The sequence below is a fragment of the Teleopsis dalmanni genome, chromosome 1 (genome assembly GCF_002237135.1).
Source record: "Teleopsis dalmanni isolate 2A chromosome 1, ASM223713v2, whole genome shotgun sequence".
NCBI lineage: Eukaryota > Metazoa > Arthropoda > Insecta > Diptera > Diopsidae > Teleopsis > Teleopsis dalmanni.
The window spans coordinates 167,272,865-167,280,818 of record NC_051846.1 but is presented as its reverse complement, the minus strand read 5'-3'; the positions used below and the strand labels follow the sequence as shown (position 1 = coordinate 167,280,818).

Sequence of the window (7,954 nt, the reverse complement as noted above, 5' to 3'; positions counted from 1 at the left end):
ACCAGATATTACCGTCAAAACTTATCGGAAGTGTATAAATTTTGATATATACGAAATAAATATGTAGAAGGATATGTATTTCAACATATTTGATACAAAACAGATATATGAACTCATAATTAAAATGAATTATTTAAAGAATATTTAAAGTTAAATGGAGAAGTCCAGCTCAGTATATAGATTACATTTAGTATATTATATTATAGTTTTTTAAAAATTTAAGATTTTATTTATATCAAAGGTTTTAATATATTTTTTCAAAAACTTTTAATTTTATTTTGATTTAATTTATTTTATAATTATGCACAATTTTTATTATACTTTGTTATAGTACAGTAGTATGAAAGTGGTCCTTTCGAAAACATAACCAGAAATCTTCCATAATACTCTGTTAAATTTATAGTACGAATATACAAGTCTTCACAATTAAGTTAGGAAGAGAAGAATTTGAAATTAATAAAAAAATGTCTACTATAATATTAGAAATCAAAACAATTGATTATGAAAACAATGAACGACATTAGCTATCTTCTCAACACTACTGTTACATAAACTCCATAAGTCTATACCCCATTTCAAGATACAGGCAACTGAAACAAAACGAGGAGTGTAACACTAGGCTTACTAGTTTCCACATTGAAGCTCAAATTTTGGACAACAGTAACGTTTGGATGATTGGATTGACTAATCCATTCTGTCTTTTATTACCACCAATTATTTGCCATTTTAATATCACATATGTCACAAGAAACCTTACAATTGAGCTACATCTATGCGATTGAGGTTATGTCGTTTAACAGATCATTTGTGTTCTTACTGATAATCAACCTGAAATTCTTTAAAATAAAGACTTCCCTACAAATCAGTCTCTTCTGTTAACCAAAGCTGAGCAGTCGAGGAAGAAATGTGTAATAAGTAACAGTTGAATGGAAGACATTGTCTCTGTCAGTAATTAACCTGAAAGCCAAAACTAAGCAGCCAAGGAAGAAATGTGTAATAAGTAACAGTTGAATGGAAGATATTGTCTCTGGGTACCTACGCAACCTTGATGTGACATAAAAGTAATTAACTTGACAGTGGGAACTCGGGTCTTGACAGTAGGAACTTGACTTGATCTCATTGTTTGAAGACCAATAGAGCCACTCAATTTAGTTTAAGTAGTTTCTTTCTGCAGCATCGAAGTTAGTTAATGTTTTTTAATATACAATAAAATATTTGTTTATATATAAGAACATGTTATGCTAAATCTTTAATTTTAATATTAAATGTTATACTATATATACATAAGTAATCTAATTCTAATTATGTGCTTGTAAAATGTATTGTTATATGAGAATTTTTAAAAAGTTAATGCATACTTGTGATTTGATCTTAGCTCTGTTGTGGTTTATTAATTATTCTCTGAATAACTGCTTTTCCTTCAATTTCAAGTCCCTTCTGTCCTGTGGCGTATAAACTCCTCACCAGGAAAGATATCCTTCAGTCAATGTCTTATACTGCAACAGTTTTGTGCGTACCAGTGTTAAGGATATTGTTCGGTTGAGTGTAGCACTTTCTCTTCAGATTGTTCTCATCACTTCAACTGGTAGTATTGTAAAGTTTATTATCGAATTATTATTATCGTAGTGATATACTAAGACTCCTTGTATCAAAAGTAGCACTTATACTGTAATGGATTATTCGATTGTACTGACTTCAACTGATGATGTTTTGTCTAAGTGCGTTGCGCTATATGTTTATTTATATATATAATGTAGTTATATATTACATATATATATGGTAATGAGTTAATAACTATTCGAGTTGCGTATAAAAAAGTTATAGGGAAGATCGACGTATTACAACACTATTCGATAATAATCGTATATATATGTATGTATATGCTTTTTTTTACATATGTATTTATGTATCTATATATTATATAGTATTAATAATTGTTGGCGTTTTAGATTTGCGACTAATGACGACAATGGTGACCTGCTGTTAACTACTTTTGTGAAGTGATACGTTTTGTGATTAAATGCTAAATTATTATTTGCACTTAGTTTTTTTTTCTTTTCAGCATAACTACTTAGTGAATCATATGGGTAGCCACACAATGCTCCCAGGATTGAGTATGCTCCAATGTAATATATTTTGCCACCGAGTCCAATCCATATTTGCATATGGCAGCGGCGCTCATAAGGGGCTGCACAATATAATAAATCGTAGAATCAGCTATCCATGTTTGAAGTTCTATAAAGAAAAAAATAGAAAGGAATTTGTATTAATATTATTGTTTAGGTCATTTATTGATATGTGATATAAATTAAAAGAATTATAGTGAATAGTTTTGAAGCTTATTAAAAATTTTTAAATCTACTGACACTAAGGTTACGTTAGATTACGTTGAAGTGTTAGCCTTGTGCAGTAAACCCTAATTGAGCTGAAACAACTACCTCTTGTGCTAACATGGTTAAGATAGCCTCCATATACTAAATTTAAAAGACAGCATTATTATTCTTGTGCGGGACCCATACATTTAGGCATAAGAGAACTAACCTGACAAGTTTAAAGATTTCGTTATTGTCCTAATACTGAAGTATGAAAACTCTGTCAAATTAGTAAATAAACGTAATTAATTTCTTTTTAATTAGTTAGAACAAATGGAAGAAAAATTGGCTGCTCCTTGCCAATGATAGGTACTGACACACAAACACGAGTAAAATTTTCTCTTTGACAGCAAAGTCACAACCTAACAGAAGTGGCGAGGTAAATCAGATCATATTGCTTACTTTTTTAATACGTAGTGATTTGTCAGTACCGGTAATATGGTATATTATAAAGCGGGCGCAGTTCCAATTGAAGTAGCTGAAGCGAGGGGAGTCTTAAGGAAAACAATTTCTTATCTACCCAGACTTTTCCCACTGATACTTCAGTTAATTAGAATTCAATATAATAGATACTTCACAGTCGAAAGGCACTTGCATGATAATTCACTTGAGTTATATATTTTAAAGGAAATTTCTATGTATTATTATATACACTTATATGTATAAATATAACTTGACATTTTGCTTTATTAAAATTCAACGTGGAAGACACTTTCATGATAATCAACTTAAGTAATATATCTCTAAAAAACTTCTATATATTACATATAATTAAATATATATTAAAGTTACTTGCTATTTTCTTAAGGAAGATATCTCTACAGAAGTTATTTAATATTATATGAGAAAAAATATATCTAAGTGTATACTGACATTTTGGTTTGTTAAAACTCGATTTGAAAAATATCTCCCAAATGAGAGACACTTACGTTATAATTAACTTAAGTCATATATCTCCAAAAATATGTTACCTTTACATATTATATATCATAAAATATATATGATATTTAATTTTGTTAAAATTTAACGTGAAAGATAATTCCTAACTGTGATAATTACCTTGAATTCCATATTTCTAAAGAAACTTCTATATAGTATATATACTTACATTAAGACTGAAAAGTTTTCGGAAATTCTCATTTAAAATTCGCGCGCTGTATATTTTTCGATATTTTAAGTTTATGTAGTTTGGCAGCACTGTCCTTAATTACTATGCCAAAAATGAGCTCGATCTGTCAGACAGTTCGTTTACGGCAGCTGTTGAAACCAGTTCACCTCAGTAGTGCGTTGCGAAATGTCTTCGACGGTCGTACGACCGTCCTGGAAGGCTTTGTACCACTCATAAACTTGAGTTTTCGATAAAACTGATTCCCCATAAGCCTTTTGTAGCATTCGCAACGATTCTGCACACGAAATTTCGTTCGAAACACAAAATTTGATGCAAACTCTTTGTTCAATATTTTTTTCCATTGTTTTTTTCGCAACGCCCTACTGAGGTGAACTGGTTTCAACAGCTGCCGTAAACGAACTGTCTGACAGATCGCGCTCATTTTTGGCATAGTAATTAAGGACAGTGCTGCCAAACTACATAAACTTAAAATATCGAAAAATATACAGCGCGCGAATTTTAAATGAGAATTTCCGAAAACTTTTCGGTCTTAATGTATATCTATCATATATACATAAATATAACCTGACACACACCTCCTAGGTGTATGATACATACATGCTAACTATTTTAAGTCATATTATTTTTAGAGATACTTTAAAAGACTATGCACAATTATGTATCTCTAAGCGTAACCTGACATTTTACTTTATTCTGACATTTATAAAAACGTTTAAATTTAACATCATGTTTATTACCCAACCATCATCATTTATATTGTGGCCAGCTTTGTAAATAATTTTTAGCTTTAAACAAACACAAACCAAGTCATATTTCAATCTGGAAAATTATTAGCAATTTCTAATTTAATTGAAGCTCATCAATTTTAAAAATCAACAAAAACATTTTGTCCTACAAACATCCACAATATTTATAACCAAGGGAAAAGCAAAGATATCAGCACAATCTCAAACAAAAAAGGACATCAATTACTTTTGTGTAATATGAAAAAAAGGAATTTATAAAAAAAACTTGGGAAGCATTAAATTTTGCCTTCTAAAAGAGAAAATTTCTATAAAATATGAACACAAAGACCATAACTTTTTCATAACCTAGAGACACACTTTTCCTTTACAAGCAGAATTATATCGTCGGAAACGGACACACATGCATGGATAACATAACCTAGCGGGGGAATCACAATGAGTGCTACCACAGCAGGATTTGTACACATTTTAAAGCAAAAGATTTTTTTATATTTGGTTTTTTTCTTTTTTTTATTCTTCAAGATTTAAGATGATTGATTGATTTGATGCTTATTTACTGACTAAGAAAGCAATATGGAATAATAATCACAACATATCATATTTCAATCTTTTTCGCTGTGCTGAAATATGTTTTAGTTAACTCTGCTCCTTTCTGTCCAAAGCAAACAGTCATTATTTCAAATAAATTGTAAATTTGGTAAAGAAAACCCTTTTCCTCACTTTACTTCCTAACAAAAATATTTTCCTTTACTTTATCTGGTTTTTTTTGTTTTTTTTTTTTGTCACATGTCAGGAACATTTTGCCAAAGATTAAAAGTCATTTTGCTGCAGACTTAAAGCACATTGAATAGTGAATGTGTCCTCTCACTTTTACTATTTCAGAACTTCTTCACGTATTCCGAGTGATTCCTATTAAAGTGAAAGTAAAAATATGTAAATAGAGCGTGCGCTGCATATTTAAATAGAGCGTTTCTTCTTCTTGCTATACACTTTCTAATACTTCAGTTCCCTGGAATTTAATGTGTTATAAATTTGTGCTTAGCACAGCAAATACTTTCATTACTTCGCTGTTGGCAGAAATCATCATTACAGCATTGAGTTGTTGACTCAAGTAGGCAGTGCTTCACTTTGCTGTTTTGTTAGCATCCACGCCCACAATACCCTATTTATGAGATTGATTTAAGATACGACACGTTAGTCATGGTCCTCCGTAAAGCTCTGTTTGCTACTCGTACTGCGAGGAGTTCATGACACAATTACTATTGTTTGTCTTAGAAATTAAAACTCATTTGAAGTTATGGCGATGATTATGCACTGTAAGCTGTAATCAGTATCAAAACTTTATAATTGAGCGACCATTCAATTTAATAAACAAGCTTTCGAGGGCCGATTTAGCAAGAATTTGGATGTACTTCAAAACTGAAAAGGAAATTGAATTTTTACTTTTATTGTTCCATTTGTTTAGCTAAGGTCTTTATAAAAATATTCTTCTTCTTCTTCTCTTCGAGAAGGGAATAGAAATCAAGAAAAACAATTTTGTAGCACTTTTAAAAAAAATGTGTATTCATTCATATTAAATAGAGAATAATATTTACACAGTTAACTAAATAGTCGACAAACCTTAAGACTAGAAGTTGCTTAAATTAAATATTAAATTAAAGTTTCATTAATTTGAGATAAGAGATAATTGTAGTATAGTCTAGTAGTAGTCTAGTAGTATAGTCGATTAGTTTTTGTTTGGCGTCTATACAAATAAGTTGAAAACTTTTCGTGTGGCAATTTTAAGTTGAATTTCAATTAAAAAAAAACGTCGTTGTGATGTGGTCAAAGAGATCATTTCCAACGCAGATAGTGAACCCACATTCATTGAACGCATCATTACTGGTGACGAGACATGGGTCTATGAATTTGACATGCCCACCAAATAACAATCGAGCGAATGGTGCTTAGAAGGTGAGCCGAAACCGAAAAGAGAACGCCAAAGTCGGTCCAAAATCAAGGTTATGCTGACGAATATCAAGGTTATGATATTCGTGGTGTGGTGCACTATAACTCATATCTAAATAAATCTGCATCATATAAATCGTATCTGTAAATTAAGAATTTTCTTATTTAATAGTATTAAAGCTGAATGAATAAAATTCTATTGCCATAAAGTGAGATATTAAATATTAAATATTCCGTTACCTTAAAGTAGAACTAATTTAAATGATATTAACTTTATCTCTTAGCCTCGTTGCCAGGCTTTCGTTGTTGTGCTCTTATGAGGAATACACAAATTAGTCAGTGAGATGTGTGGGACTCTGCAGAATCCCTCAGATATCAAAGAGTAAAAATGCCCAGATGCATTAATTCGAAAAAGGCACATAATAATAATAATCACCTCAGTGAATGACAATTAAGTTAAAGAATAGTCAAAACAATTTCAAATGAACTGATGGAAATCGTCATATGGATAGCATTATTACAATATATCATTATATATATATTTTCAATTATATTAAAATTATATTAATATTGTCCAACTAAGATATGATTTGAAGTATATATTCAATTATAAATAAAAAGATATTAAATCTAAAAGCCCTTAAATGTGATTATGAATAAGTAATCGAACGACAAACCTAATTATAAACTTAGTTTAGGTTTTAAAACTGCAGAAAATTTTTAAAACTGAGCATATATTAAAGAAACATTTTTTAATCATATAGTAAAAAATTGGCCCTCCATTCAACAAAATTAATACGAATACTATACCGATAGTATAGTTTAGTTAAAAATGTAGAGTGTTGATAACACAAAACAGAAATATTGTTGGAATGAAATTTTTATTATTTTATTATAATCTGGTAGATAATTTCATGGCATTTATATTAATTATTAAAAATAAATTCTGGCATATGTTATATGGTTTATCATATGGTTTATCAAATGGTTCATGATTTCAGTCTAGTATACACAGCAAGTGAATTTGTCAATAAACTCACACATTAACAAAACTCCAACTTTAAACATTGAAGTCAAGTACGGCTTTGGGTCAGTTGGCTAATGTACGCTGACTCTGAGCTTCAAATTTGTCAGGGGACTAGTTCTATTACTGGTATTTGCAGTCTCAAAAAATTATTTACGAATAATTAAATACAAGAATTATTTCCAAGACCACTGAAGATGGGTATTTGACAATATTATATGGTCAGCCAAAAATTCAATTAATGAAAATAATATAAAATGATTTTTTGTTGTTGTAGTTCACTACTGTTCGAAAAACTTCTTTAAGGATTTTAAATATAATTAATATTTTGCTATTTTAGTTCTTAAAGTCATGTTTTATATACAACTTATAAATTTATTTTTAGGTTCAAGCGTTACAAATTAAATTAATTTAATAATCCTTACATTAATACTCAGTATTATTAATTTTATACAATTATTCATTTATATAGCAGAATATTAGTAAATATAGATACTTTAATTTAATTAAACGCGATTATATTTCCATACTTTAATACATAAATCCATATCGAAATGGATTTATTCTATGATTAATTACTCGCATAAGCTAAAATTTTTATTTGTTTTAAATTTAGTTTTATTTAATTTATTTTCAATTACGCATTTATTCAACAAATTGAGTTTGAAAAATATTTGAAATATTTGTGGATTTAGTGCGGTTGAGCAGCATTGGCATTATGCGCTTAATATATCAT

At 29.4% G+C, this 7,954-nt stretch overlaps 1 protein-coding gene across 1 annotated transcript in view; it reads left to right on the top strand.

The window, feature by feature from the left end:
• The window catches only part of LOC119670000 (bifunctional lysine-specific demethylase and histidyl-hydroxylase NO66-like), a 16,481-nt gene that overhangs the window by 5,920 nt on the left and 2,607 nt on the right, over positions 1–7,954 (top strand). The window contains exon 2 of the mRNA XM_038080076.1: positions 7,237–7,246. The gene's annotated coding sequence lies outside the window, so the exon portion shown is untranslated. The remainder of the gene's footprint in view (positions 1–7,236; positions 7,247–7,954) is intronic.